The sequence below is a fragment of the Schistocerca serialis genome, chromosome 5 (assembly GCF_023864345.2).
Source record: "Schistocerca serialis cubense isolate TAMUIC-IGC-003099 chromosome 5, iqSchSeri2.2, whole genome shotgun sequence".
NCBI lineage: Eukaryota > Metazoa > Arthropoda > Insecta > Orthoptera > Acrididae > Schistocerca > Schistocerca serialis.
Genome location: NC_064642.1, coordinates 354,957,798 through 354,973,259, shown reverse-complemented (window position 1 = coordinate 354,973,259; position 15,462 = coordinate 354,957,798). Strand labels below are relative to the sequence as shown.

At 40.8% G+C, this 15,462-nt stretch overlaps 1 protein-coding gene across 6 annotated transcripts in view; it reads left to right on the top strand.

Annotated features, from left to right (window-relative positions):
- The window catches only part of LOC126482392 (WD repeat-containing protein 37), a 130,965-nt gene that overhangs the window by 76,115 nt on the left and 39,388 nt on the right, over nucleotides 1-15,462 (top strand). The gene's annotated exons all lie outside the window — the stretch shown is intronic.

Here is a 15,462-nt window from a genome sequence, read left to right as displayed (position 1 = left end):
TTAATTTTATAGACTGGGACGAAATTAAACCACCTCACTACATTCGATGAATTTATAAATGCTTCATACCTCGTTTCTTTTCCTTTCAAACTCAATTATTTGTGCAACTTTTGGTCAATGTTTGGATGTTTTCGTCAAGCCAGAGTGCGCGTCTGTGGTGTAAAGTGTATTACAGTTCTTGTTTAATTCCTTATGGTAAGTCTATGCGATAAACTGTGTGAATACCTTGCAATGCATGCTCTGTAGCAGTGCAGGAACACTGCACATTTGGAGTTCCATGTATGGGTTCATGAAGTATTTATTGTTGATCGGAAGTGATAGTTAAGGTCATCAGATGTAAACCAGAAAAATTTGTCGTTTTGAAGGTTTCAGAGAACGGAAAGGAATTGCTAACGCCGGTGTTAGAAAACGTCTACAGTTAAATGCTATTGCAAAAATTTAGAAGAAGGGAACTACATTAATGAACATGTGCACTTCATAAACAACCTTCTGACATGTTAGACCTATATGACGAACAAAGCTCAAATTTATATCGTTGACAGTCGGTTTGAATCTTTTCAGGGTCTATTTTGTAGTGAAGCACCTTGGAATTTGCAAAGCAGAAATCCATGATATTAACTTAATTTACTAAGTCGAAATCGGACGAAGATTGATGTTTAAAGGCATTCTTCAGATTTCGCATGAGAAATTTTTACTAGCAGTTTGCAACTCCATTAATTAAAATGGAAAATAAAAGGTTGTAGTCAGCGGCTTCTACCGAGATTCGAACTGCTATGTCTTATAGTACAAGCACTGCAACGCACAAGGGAACCTCTGAGCTAACGACACACTGGCGGCCAGAGGCGGAATATAGTCACAGCGATGTTGCCTGAGCCTCAAAACGCAACCTTAAACACACGAACAGAGGAGGTGGAGATTACTGTTTTAACGTCCCGTCGACAACGATGTCATTAGAGACGGAGCACAAGCTCGGATTAGGGAAGGATGGGGAAGGAAATCGGCCGTGCCCTTCCTAAGGAACCATCCCGGCATTTGCCTGAAGCGATTTAGGGAAATCATTGAAAACCTAAATCAGGATGGCCGGGCGCGGGATTGCACCGTCGTCCTCCCGAATGCACACACTAACAGGTGTTACTTATGTGAAGAGCGCCGTTCTTGGAGTCCAGAAATTAAATATACTTTCTAATTGTGTCATCTTGCAGTGGATTATATCGTACGAGTCTTCGATGTGGAAAACGAATGTCAAGTGAATTTAGCGAGGTAACGCCGACCTACACCCGGAAGTAAATGCACTATCAGAGTGTTGACAAATACTTGCTACGACGCTGCCATTTCTAGGCTCTCTGACGAGGCAGCTCTTCAGCGAAATGCTTGCCGTGATTCTCCGATACGGTTCTTCAGAGTGGAGACGAGCGCGCACGTTTGGTTTTTATGCGACTTTCTCCCCTGATGGTTTCTGACGTCGCCTTGTAGGCTATGTATTCATATGAGACATTCAATTATCATTAATCCAGAATGATACAAGTTTCAGCTTCCGGCGTGGAAGAAGGCTGTTGACGCCGACATTATATCATTTCAACGTAGGGAAAGCAAAACGGATCATTCAATGTTTCTCATTCAACATAAAGCATGCGAGATAATTTTCCGTAACGTTCATAATCATCTAAAAATACAAACGAAGTAAAAATACACCGGAAGCTTATTCGAATTGAATATAACGCTTTGCACCTCGATGTCGAATTTGTCCACTTGCAATTTTTTGCAGCATACACATAGAATGTCATGATTACCACGAGAATGAAGAAATATGTTGGTAAGGATGGAAGCAAGAAGAGACGCAGTCAACAAATATTCTATTCCTCATGGCATTCATTTCATTTGACACGTTCATAATCATCTAAAAATACAAACGAAGTAAAAATACACCGGAAGCTTATTCGAATTGAATATAACGCTTTGCACCTCGATGTCGAATTTGTCCACTTGCAATTTTTTGCAGCATACACATAGAATGTCATGATTACCACGAGAATGAAGAAATATGTTGGTAAGGATGGAAGCAAGAAGAGACGCAGTCAACAAATATTCTATTCCTCATGGCATTCATTTCATTTGACACGTAAGAAGAGGTAAAGCGGGAATTTACTTTCGTTAACACGAAAGATATGCCGCACATATTGATAACGAGGAAGTCTGCGTCTTCATACGCTTCCTCCTTGAAATCTGTATTCTCTATTATATACTAAGTAGCCCGATCATTGTTTCAGTAATGTTACCCTCTTGTTTGACCCCGTAACGATGAACAGATTCCAAATGCATGTCTCCCTTCCTGGGTTGTTTTTTGTGTTTTATTGCTTGGAATTCCTGAAGCAGACCACTGTGCCTTCCCCCCTTGTGGGTTAGGTCTCAAAACTAAACCGCTTTGTATCCAATGGCATAATTTATTCAGACAGCATCAGCATAGGACTATCAAACAAAGCCTTCCATTTACAGTTGCAGCACTCTAACCAGCACTGACCAAAGTGTAATCCACGGTCATGGTCCTAAATTACCAGCTGTCTGCTACTGTGGCAAAGTCCGTACTACACTGTCGATTCCGCAGCACCATTTTATCTGGTAACACTGTGTAGTTGCACAGTTGTGCTACCAGGTCTGTCCTCACACTGTCAACTTTATGTATCTCACTTCTCCTGTAGCGTAGATCACGAGGAGCCGAAGTAAATGAGTGTATTCTGCATGACGTAACATTCAGTATTCCCTTCTTTCATAGCCACTCTTCATGTGCATCGATACCAAATAGGAATGCGAAAACTCTTGCGAGTGAGAGAATGACAATAACAATCGTAACAAGAACAAGCAAATAATGAATGATGTTTGTTCCAACGCAGAACGAGAATGGCTTTAAATATAAAAATCTGTATCTATATCTATATCCATATCTATTGATCTTTGAGTTGGCATAATGCAAATATATTCTTAGCATTTAGTTACTGAATTTAGTTCTGGATGTTTGCAGAGAAAAGGAAAAGTCGGTACTTCTCGCTAGTGTAATATAATGTGAACCAGCAACTACCCTTTCCTTAGAACACGACTCAAGCAGGTCCTCAAGTAGGTAGCAAGGCACTGCTGCATTCTGTTCCCTGACATTGCTCTGATGACGGTTAATGCAGATAGTTCCGATTTTCAAATACAAAACGTATTCCAGGTTAGTTCCTAGGATAGTAACATTAAATTTGCGTTGTAGACGGCACATGAACGTGACGACTATCCATATTACTCATCAATATAAAAAGATAATATTTTGAGAATTTAGCAGGATTACTCAAAATGAATTCTGAAATTGGGTGACTGACTGCACAGGTGCTAAACGTCGTCAAGAGTATACGATGTCCTAATCGCATTAGGAATATGAAGAACGTCTTCGACAGCTCGCAACTTTCACATTGCTATCTCCACCCTACTCCAGACAGCCCTCGGTGGAGTTGCACTACGTTACCGATGTTATGGAAGGCCTTCAAACCGACAACAGACCACATATTGAAAAATACAAGCGAATTCTCTTGCAGCGTAAGCTTATTGTAACTAATCTAAAAATTATTGGAGAGGAACATTGTCCTATTCAAAAAAAGTAAAATGTTACACACTGTTGACGTCAAACGGACATTATCTATGTCCTGTCTTGTGTCCTACTCATCTATAATATCAAGTGTACTATGAAAATGATTATATATAATGGATGATAGGGTAATGCATTGATACCAGATGGTGGGGGCCGGCCGGTGTGGCCGTGCGGTTCTAGGCGCTTCAGTCTGGAACCGCGTGACCGCTACGGTCGCAGGTTCGAATCCTGCCTCGGGCATGGATGTGAGTGATGTCCTTAGGTTAGTTAGGTTTAAGCAGTTCTAAGTTCTAGGGGACTGATGACCTTAGAAGTTAAGTCCCATAGTGCTCAGGGCCATCTGAACCATTTGAACTATTTAACACAAAATGACATTAAAAATTAAAGTTATTCACGAGCAGCTAGTTGAGAATATGTATGAACATTAAATGACACGACGAACTGAAATAATATGACGAAGAGTTCAGCGCTCACTGGGAATAGAGCCCCACACATATCGTTGTTGACTACACACAAAGAGACGTCATCTACCGAATTTTTCTCCACCAGCTGCTCAGAATAGCATCTTGAACTTACAGTCATCTCGCAAATAGTTCTGTGTCTCACTGGGAGTTAAAAACGTCAGATATCGTTAGTGTTGACAACGAATGAAAATACATTAAAAATCAAAATTATTATCCACCAGCAGATAGGTGTTCTCATGATAGAGCTTGATAATACATAATTAAATCTTTAGTGCCGAGCCAGGATTCGATCCCATTCACGCGTAATATGTGAAGGTGTTGAGGAATCTGCAGTTTTGAACAAACAACAAATTGTAGCCGAGCTGTATTGCCACGAAGGGATCAAATTCCGCGTTAAGGGCGGTCTGAGTTGCATTCCCAGTTTAGAACCAATTTTATCGACATACAGAAGCTCAAATAAAAGATGGAATAAGTGTCCTGTGACCATACATAGCGTTTGTGTCGTCACTTGAAATAAATAACTAGTATAAGAAAGGTTACTGGTGATAGAGTTTCTACATGTCGCCACTCCAGACTTTATTGTGGTTCAACCTACCGTCTACTTGGTAAAGAAGGAATATCATCTTCAATGTGAATTTTCAGACCACGCAGCCATTGTATCTCCTTCACTTGGTGTAGCCAGGAGAGAATGGAATCTGTCTCTCCCTATCAAAAATCATTGACGGAAGTGGGAATCGAACCCAGACCATAGGTATAACAACCTACCATCCGTCCAACAGACCACGAAATCCTCTTCTCTGCGATTCATTTTTCTATCGTAACGCAGTTGCGCCACACTGGATGAGAATTCTGACACACAGGCTCCCTGTAGTAATTTGCAGCATGTTCAGTAAATTCATTTACTTGGTTGACCGAATCACCATGAACTAGCTGCCTCGGCTACCCAGTGCATACATTCGACTATTTTGTAATCACAGAAATAAAATCACGTAACTGCCACCTACACACAACTGCCAACAGTGTAAGATGCAGAAGTTTAAATAGGAAGTGTTCCTTTCCACTTGAGCTATTCTATTGCGCTATCTGTTACTAGAAAATGTCGTTCAGTCCAAAAGAAAAGCTGTAACTGTTTGTCTCTCAGAAGTCAAGACCTGGCCATATGCATAATCTCACAGTGCTGTGGAATCCAAAAGTTCTGGAGGAATAGTTGCCGAGCTCTGGAGCTGCTGTAGCTACGTGTCAGCTTGTAGCATAGATAAGATGTCGCGAGTTCGAATACATTCAGTGCTACATTTTTTAAAACGAAATTCTGCTCTCTGCTGAAGGTATCAATCTAATGGAATTTTGAACATAATTCCCCTCACTTCTCAACCCAAAGTAGTCGCATGTGGAAAAAGGGCTAACTACTGTGACATTTTGTTCTATTCAGGTTTAATAGACAGCAGGCAGCAGATGCATCTCGAAGATGTGCAGGGAGAGCGCATCGTGCCATAATATGTCAGAAAAGTATTTTCTACATTAGCCGTCGTGTGGTAGTGATATTTTATTCTTCTTCAAACTTTGTTTGACAGCTTTAACTCAGAACAAGTTTTCTACATGCATGTAATCAATAAACTGCATGTGCATTGTCAGACTGTCATAGGTAACATCTGAGAATTCGCATATATCGTTGATGATTAATTTCTCTCTCATGTTTACTATTGTTTTAACAACACTACAGGAAACCTTACGAAAATTGTGCACTGTATTATAAGAAATGAAATAAAACTAACCATGATAACCTTACGACGAAAGTATCTGTACACAAGCATGCCTCTATCGACACGAATTAGTAAAATACTACTCACTTAGATTTTGATTGGGCCTGTGTTTAATTGGTATGCTGTGTCATACTCAAGAGGTATGCAAATGTGGCATTTCAGAAATATAGTTACGTATTCCTAGAAACCCAAAATTCCCTTGGCAGCAGCGGAAAGAGGCCTTACCTGTTGTGCAGCATTGTAAGTTTTTCAACATTGCACTATGAGCTGAAAGCATTTTCTTGCGATTTCCTTATTGATGTTTGATCTGACTGCTTGTAGCTCTTTCACAGAAGGGATAAAGACGTTACAGTCAGTGAGACTGGAACCGCGAACCGAAACAGACGCTTTTTCACAGGTCAGCACGTTACCACAGAGCTGGCGAGGAGGTATGGGTCTTAGCTTCCTATTACGAGGGCAATAGTAACTAGAACTCGTAAACCGCTATTTGAAGGTCGAGATTAGTTGCGGTTTCCACCTGCAACGACTTTCCTGGGCTGAAAACCGTAAATTTTCAATCTTTTGTTACCCTTCAAGCGATAATAACTCAGATTATTCAATGGAAATGACAGGTAAAATCAAGTGAACTTTGAGGCTTAATTCCGTGCACACCAGGAAGTAACTCGTCGATCACAGAGTTGCCAAACATACGTTGCCTTGTTGCCAAATCTCAGTTACAGTACAAGCAGGAAGAAGACGAACCGATGTGATCCTACAGCGGTCTGGGAAGTGACCATAGCTGATGTCTCCAAGTCACGGCTGCTACGGCCTGGAATACTAAATGCGTCTTATTCGCTTTCTGTAACTAGGTTTAGGGACTGGAGCGTAGTTACTAATAATACTCAGAACTGACTGCGAACTGAGCATCATAAATCAGTAACTCTCATTGTTGTTTTTATATTTCTTTCGTAAGTGTACTCAAAACTAAGAAAGTCATTCACAGGCGTTTTCGTGCCTCGCTGATAGTCGAGCACAACATACAAATAAAAATAAAAAAGAATATATGTGTGTGTGTGTGTGTGTGTGTGTGTGTGTGTGTGTGTGTGTGTGTGTGTGTGTGTGTGTGTGAGAGAGAGAGAGAGAGAGAGAGAGAGAGAGAGAGAGAGAGAGAGAGAGAGAGAGAGAGAGATATAAACAAAAAGCAATGAGAGAGAGTGTAAAAAATTGTTGTAAAGAAATTGAATCATGGTATTTAAAGAAATCTTTCATTAGAATGACACTTTCCACATCATTACGAAATGTTGTATTCATGATCTATGGAACAAGAGTTAATCTAATGTAATCTAATCACATCATATTGATGATTAGCCATGAAGAGTCATGAATTACCGAAATTTTGGCCAATATCAGTAACCAAATCTAAACTTGAAAATAAAAGACGACAATTTTTGTAATAAACCGCGACTCCTATCAAGACCCTTTCGTCCCTGTTATCTAACCACGAAAGATGTCTGATATACCTCCATTCTGAAGTAACAAAGTGTGCATGCATTTAAAGATGAAGTGCATGATGTGAAGTTCTGTGCCGGAGATACGAACCCAACACGTAATCCGATTGTTAACTAAGAAAAATCAAATGTTACGTATCGGTTTTTCTTACGAGCCGCTAGGTGTCTGAATCTAAAGTAAGGATGCAAACTTTTGTGCCTAAGCGACAATCGAACTGCACACCTACCGTGCATCCACGAATATAGCTTAAGTATCAGTTGCTTACTCATGAACAGTAAGATGTGTGCGTGTTTGACCAGAAATAACGACACCTGTTGCGATTGTTGGAAACACATGAACAGACATTGAAATTGCGCGTTAATTTTCACTAGCAGGTGGGTGTGCACTTGATAAAGCTAGAAATGAAATTATGAATATTTTTGTACTGGATCAGGTTTCAGACCCACATACTTACCTTTGGAGGAGACCTAGAGAAGATTGCAGTCTTGGGAAAAGGAACGAAATGACTGAACTATACTGTTCCGAGAGATTCAGATCCTCGAAAGAGGAGATACGAATTCGAATCACAGTCCAGCACCAAATTTTTAAACGTCTCTAGTTCAATCAAGTACAAGTAAAATAAGAGCCCTGTCCCTTTAAATGGCTATCGGTTCATCAAATAAAATAAAATTTTCTAATGTAAGTAAGCTTACTGGCGACTGTATTTCTGTTTACCATGACTTCCGCTGTGTCATTTCCCAACGTAAACCGGCCTTGCCCAGTTGGTAATGAAGGAACGTGATGTTTAATGCGGATTCTGGATTATAACGTCTTTCTCTTGAGGTTACCAGAGGTAAAATAAATCTGTTTGTGCCTCTTAAAAGCAAATGCCTGAACCCACGCATTGCACCTGTGATAGCTCGTGCTACCATACCATTGTGGCCACATTACCCAGCCCCAAGAGTGTGCTGTAACGGATGATGTGCTTAGCTTACAAAATTAGTCACGGTGGAAAAAATGCGAGTCTATTAAATGGTCAAGTAGAAGCAAGCTTCTGACGCAGAGATTATGCTATTCTCATGTCAGCAGGATGTAAAGACTCTTCTAGGCATCATAGGCTGGATATGAAGCCATTTTGATTTTTCACAAATTCAGCAAATTTCTTAGTTCGAGAAAATCCACTGTGAAGTGTGAAGTTGCCGGATAATTCGATTATTACTGTTATTATTACTATCATTTTATTCATACCGCTGCTGGAACACGACCGTAGTCTTCAGGTTCCATTGAATAATCTGAGTTATTATCGCTTGAAGGGTAACAAAAGATTGAAAATTTACGGTTTTCAGCCCAGGAAAGTCGTTGCAGGTGGAAACCGCAACTAATCTCGACCTTCAAATAGCGGTTTACGAGTTCTAGTTACTATTGCCCTCGTAATAGGAAGCTAAGACCCATACCTCCTCGCCAGCTCTGTGGTAACGTGCTGACCTGTGAAAAAGCGTCTGTTTCGGTTCGCGGTTCCAGTCTCACTGACTGTAACGTCTTTATCCCTTCTGTGAAAGAGCTACAAGCAGTCAGATCAAACATCAATAAGGAAATCGCAAGAAAATGCTTTCAGCTCATAGTGCAATGTTGAAAAACTTACAATGCTGCACAACAGGTAAGGCCTCTTTCCGCTGCTGCCAAGGGAATTTTGGGTTTCTAGGAATACGTAACTATATTTCTGAAATGCCACATTTGCATACCTCTTGAGTATGACACAGCATACCAATTAAACACAGGCCCAATCAAAATCTAAGTGAGTAGTATTTTACTAATTCGTGTCGATAGAGGCATGCTTGTGTACAGATACTTTCGTCGTAAGGTTATCATGGTTAGTTTTATTTCATTTCTTATAATACAGTGCACAATTTTCGTAAGGTTTCCTTTAGTGTTGTTAAAACAATAGTAAACATGAGAGAGAAATTAATCATCAACGATATATGCGAATTCTCAGATGTTACCTATGACAGTCTGACAATGCACATGCAGTTTATTGATTACATGCATGTAGAAAACTTGTTCTGAGTTAAAGCTGTCAAACAAAGTTTGAAGAAGAATAAAATATCACTAACACATGACGGCTAATGTAGAAAATACTTTTCTGACATATTATGGTACGATGCGCTCTCCCTGCACATCTTCGAGATGCATCTGCTGCCTGCTGTCTATTAAACCTGAATAGAACAAAATGTCACAGTAGTTAGCCCTTTTTCCACACGCGACTACTTTGGGTTGAGAAGTGAGGGGAATTATGTTCAAAATTCCATTAGATTGATACCTTCAGCAGAGAGCAGAATTGCGTTTTAAAAAATGTAGCACTGAATGTATTCGAACTCGCGACATCTTATCTATGCTACAAGCTGACACGTAGCTACAGCAGCTCCAGAGCTCGGCAACTATTCCTCCAGAACTTTTGGATTCCACAGCACTGTGAGATTATGCATATGGCCCGGTCTTGACTTCTGAGAGACAAACAGTTACAGCTTTTCTTTTGGACTGAACGACGTTTTCTAGTAACAGATAGCGCAATAGAATAGCTCAAGTGGAAAGGAACACTTCCTATTTAAACTTCTGCATCTTACACTGTTGGCAGTTGTGTGTAGGTGGCAGTTACGTGATTTTATTTCTGTGATTACAAAATAGTCGAATGTATGCACTGGGTAGCCGAGGCAGCTAGTTCATGGTGATTCGGTCAACCAAGTAAATGAATTTACTGAACATGCTGCAAATTACTACAGGGAGCCTGTGTGTCAGAATTCTCACCCAGTGTGGCGCAACTGCGTTACGATAGAAAAATGAATCGCAGAGAAGAGGATTTCGTGGTCTGTTGGACGGATGGTAGGTTGTTATACCTATGGTCTGGGTTCGATTCCCACTTCCGTCAATGATTTTAGATAGGGAGAGACAGATTCCATTCTCTCCTGGCTACACCAGTGAAGGAGATACAATGGCTGCGTGGTCTGAAAATTCACATTGAAGATGATATTCCTTCTTTACCAAGTAGACGGTAGGTTGAACCACAATAAAGTCTGGAGTGGCGACATGTAGAAACTCTATCACCAGTAACCTTTCTTATACTAGTTATTTATTTCAAGTGACGACACAAACGCTATGTATGGTCACAGGACACTTATTCCATCTTTTGTTTGAGCTTCTGTATGTCGATAAAATTGGTTCTAAACTGGGAATGCAACTCAGACTGCCCTTAACGCGGAATTTGATCCCTTCGTGGCAATACAGCTCGGCTACAATTTGTTGTTTGTTCAAAACTGCAGATTCCTCAACACCTTCACATATTACGCGTGAATGGGATCGAATCCTGGCCCGGCACTAAAGATTTAATTATGTATTATCATGCTCTATCATGAGAACACCTATCTGCTGGTGGATAATAATTTTGATTTTTAATGTATTTTCATTCGTTGTCAACACAAACGATATCTGACGTTTTTAACTCCCAGTGAGACACAGAACTATTTGCGAGATGACTGTAAGTTCAAGATGCTATTCTGAGCAGCTGGTGGAGAAAAATTCGGTAGATGACGTCTCTTTGTGTGTAGTCAACAACGATATGTGTGGGGCTCTATTCCCAGTGAGCGCTGAACTCTTCGTCATATTATTTCAGTTCGTCGTGTCATTTAATGTTCATACATATTCTCAACTAGCTGCTCGTGAATAACTTTAATTTTTAATGTCATTTTGTGTTAAATAGTTCAAATGGTTCAGATGGCTCTGAGCACTATGGGACTTAACTTCTAAGGTCATCAGTCCCCTAGAACTTAGAACTGCTTAAACCTAACTAACCTAAGGACATCACTCACATCCATGCCCGAGGCAGGATTCGAACCTGCGACCGTAGCGGTCACGCCTAGAACCGCACGGCCACACCGGCCGGCCCCCACCATCTTGTATCAATGCATTATGGTATCATCCATTATATATAATCATTTTCATAGTACACTTGATATTATAGATGAGTAGGACACAAGACAGGACATAGATAATGTCCGTTTGACGTCAACAGTGTGTAACATTTTACTTTTTTTGAATAGGACAATGTTCCTCTCCAATAATTTTTAGATTAGTTACAATAAGCTTACGCTGCAAGAGAATTCGCTTGCATTTTTCAATATGTGGTCTGTTGTCGGTTTGAAGGCCTTCCATAACATCGGTAACGTAGTACAACTCCACCGAGGGCTGTCTGGAGTAGGGTGGAGATAGCAATGTGAAAGTTGCGAGCTGTCGAAGACGTTCTTCATATTCCTAATGCGATTAGGACATCGTATACTCTTGACGGCGTTTAGCACCTGTGCAGTCAGTCACCCAATTTCAGAATTCATTTTGAGTAATCCTGCTAAATTCTCAAAATATTGTCTTTTTATATTGATGAGTAATATGGATAGTCGTCACGTTCATGTGCCGTCTACAACGCAAATTTAATGTTACTATCCTAGGAACTAACCTGGAATACGTTTTGTATTTGAAAATCGGAACTATCTGCATTAACCGTCATCAGAGCAATGTCAGGGAACAGAATGCAGCAGTGCCTTGCTACCTACTTGAGGACCTGCTTGAGTCGTGTTCTAAGGAAAGGGTAGTTGCTGGTTCACATTATATTACACTAGCGAGAAGTACCGACTTTTCCTTTGTTCTGCAAACATCCAGAACTAAATTCAGTAACTAAATGCTAAGAATATATTTGCATTGTGCCAACTCAAAGATCAATAGATATGGATATAGATATAGATACAGATTTTTATATTTAAAGCCATTCTCGTTCTGCATGGGAATAAACATCATTCATTATTTGCTTGTTCTTGTTACGATTGTTATTGTCATTCTCTCACTCGGAAGAGTTTTCGCATTCCTATTTGGTATCGATGCACATGAAGAGTGGCTATGAAAGAAGGGAATACTGAATGTTACGTCATGCAGAATACACTCAATTACTTCGACTCCTCGTGATCTACGCTACAGGAGAAGTGAGATACATAAAGTTGACAGTGTGAGGACAGACCTGGTAGCACAACTGTGCAACTACACAGTGTTACCAGATAAAATGGTGCTGCGGAATCGACAGTGTAGTACGGACTTTGCCACAGTAGCAGACAGCTGGTAATTTAGGACCATGACCGTGGATTACACTTTGGTCAGTGCTGGTTAGAGTGCTGCAACTGTAAATGGAAGGCTTTGTTTGATAGTCCTATGCTGATGCTGTCTGAATAAATTATGCCATTGGATACAAAGCGGTTTAGTTTTGAGACCTAACCCACGAGGGGGGAAGGCACAGTGGTCTGCTTCAGGAATTCCAAGCAATAAAACAGAAAAAACAACCCAGGAAGGGAGACATGCATTTGGAATCTGTTCATCGTTACGGGGTCAAACAAGAGGGTAACATTACTGAAACAATGATCGGGCTACTTAGTATATAATAGAGCATACAGATTTCAAGGAGGAAGCGTATGAAGACGCAGACTTCCTCGTTATCAATATGTGCGGCATATCTTTCGTGTTAACGAAAGTAAATTCCCGCTTTACCTCTTCTTACGTGTCAAATGAAATGAATGCCATGAGGAATAGAATATTTGTTGACTGCGTCTCTTCTTGCTTCCATCCTTCATTCTCGTGGTAATCATGACATTCTATGTGTATGTTGCAAAAGATTGCAAGTGGACAAATTCGACATCGAGGTGCAAAGCGTTATATTCAATTCGAATAAGTTTCCGGTGTATTTTTACTTCGTTTGTATTTTTAGATGATTATGAACGTTACGGAAAATTATCTCACATGCTTTATATTGAATGAGTAACATTGAATGATCCGTTTTGCTTTCCCTACGTTGAAATGATATAATGTCGGCGTCAACAGCCTTCTTCCACGCCGGAAGCTGAAACTTGTATCATTCTGGATTAATGATAATTGAATGTCTCATATGTATACATAGCCCACAAGGCGACGTCAGAAACCATCAGGGGAGAACGCCGCATAAAAACCAAACGTGCGCGCGCGTCTCCACTCTGAAGAACCGTATCGGAGAATCACGGCAAGCATTTCGCTGAAGAGCTGCCTCGTCAGAGAGCCTAGAAATGGCAGCGTCGTAGCAAGTATTTGTCAACACTCTGATAGTGCATTTACTTCCGGGTGTAGGTCGGCGTTACCTCGCTAAATTCACTTGACATTCGTTTTCCACATCGAAGACTCGTACGATATAATCCACTGCAAGATGACACAATTAGAAAGTATATTTAATTTCTGGACTCCAAGAACGGCGCTCTTCACATAAGTAACACATGTTAGTGTGTGCATTCGGGAGGACGACGGTGCAATCCCGCACCCGGCCATCCTGATTTAGGTTTTCAATGATTTCCCTAAATCGCTTCAGGCAAATGCCGGGATGGTTCCTTAGGAAGGGCACGGCCGATTTCCTTCCCTATCCTTCCCTAATCTGAGCTTGTGCTCCGTCTCTAATGACATCGTTGTCGACGGGACGTTAAAACAGTAATCTCCACCTCCTCTGTTCGTGTGTTTAAGGTTGCGTTTTGAGGCTCGGGCAACATCGCAGTGACTATATTCCGCCTCTGGCCGCCAGTGTGTCGTTAGCTCAGAGGTTCCCTTGTGCGTTGCAGTGCTTGTACTATAAGACATAGCAGTTCGAATCACGGTAGAAGCCGCTGACTACAACCTTTTATTTTCCATTTTAATTAATGGAGTTGCAAACTGCTAGTAAAAATTTCTCATGCGAAATCTGAAGAATGCCTTTAAACATCAATCTTCGTCCGATTTCGACTTAGTAAATTAAGTTAATATCATGGATTTCTGCTTTGCAAATTCCAAGGTGCTTCACTACAAAATAGACCCTGAAAAGATTCAAACCGACTGTCAACGATATAAATTTGAGCTTTGTTCGTCATATAGGTCTAACATGTCAGAAGGTTGTTTATGAAGTGCACATGTTCATTAATGTAGTTCCCTTCTTCTAAATTTTTGCAATAGCATTTAACTGTAGACGTTTTCTAACACCGGCGTTAGCAATTCCTTTCCGTTCTCTGAAACCTTCAAAACGACAAATTTTTCTGGTTTACATCTGATGACCTTAACTATCACTTCCGATCAACAATAAATACTTCATGAACCCATACATGGAACTCCAAATGTGCAGTGTTCCTGCACTGCTACAGAGCATGCATTGCAAGGTATTCACACAGTTTATCGCATAGACTTACCATAAGGAATTAAACAAGAACTGTAATACACTTTACACCACAGACGCGCACTCTGGCTTGACGAAAACATCCAAACATTGACCAAAAGTTGCACAAATAATTGAGTTTGAAAGGAAAAGAAACGAGGTATGAAGCATTTATAAATTCATCGAATGTAGTGAGGTGGTTTAATTTCGTCCCAGTCTATAAAATTAATTTCGGGCCATACTCAGCTCTTGCCGATTAATGTAATATAATTCCCGTCTACTAATCAGGGCGTCTGTCTCCGTTGCTTTTGAGCGTGAATGGAAATTGTAGAAATTTTCTGTGGAGCAACATTTAATAATAAAGAGTTTTAAATCATCAAAAGCGATGAGCGGTAGCAGGCACTTTCGATAAAGAACGGGGGAGTGCAGCGCCGCTGCTGTCGCCACGGCCGCTGCCAGTAGCCAGCAAATGGATCCCGGAGCTTTGCCGCATACGGCGTCCAGAGGAGGACAGTCTGCAGGAAATCTGCCGTAAAATCGTTACTGGATAAAATTTTGATATCGGTGTGTCACAAAGCGAAATAGATTGAATCTGCGCTACCATTACATTCACGTCTTCAGCATTCAGACAGAAGAGGCTATAAAAATATTTTATGCCAGCTGCTCTCGATCCACTGACATTATGAACAGAAACAACGCACGCTACCGCTAGACCACAGGGGTAATCAGCCTAGAGTTTCTCTATCATGGGACAAGTTTTCCTCCAGGAAGTGCCGCAGTCTACAGTGTTGCCAGATTGTGCAGATAACCGGACTTAGAGAATTAGCGAGTTGGCCAGTTTTTTTGTCCCATGTCGCGATCGGCGCGGACTTAGCCTCTGAAGCGGCCGGCCGCTGGTCAAGTTTTATGTCAAAGAGTGTACAT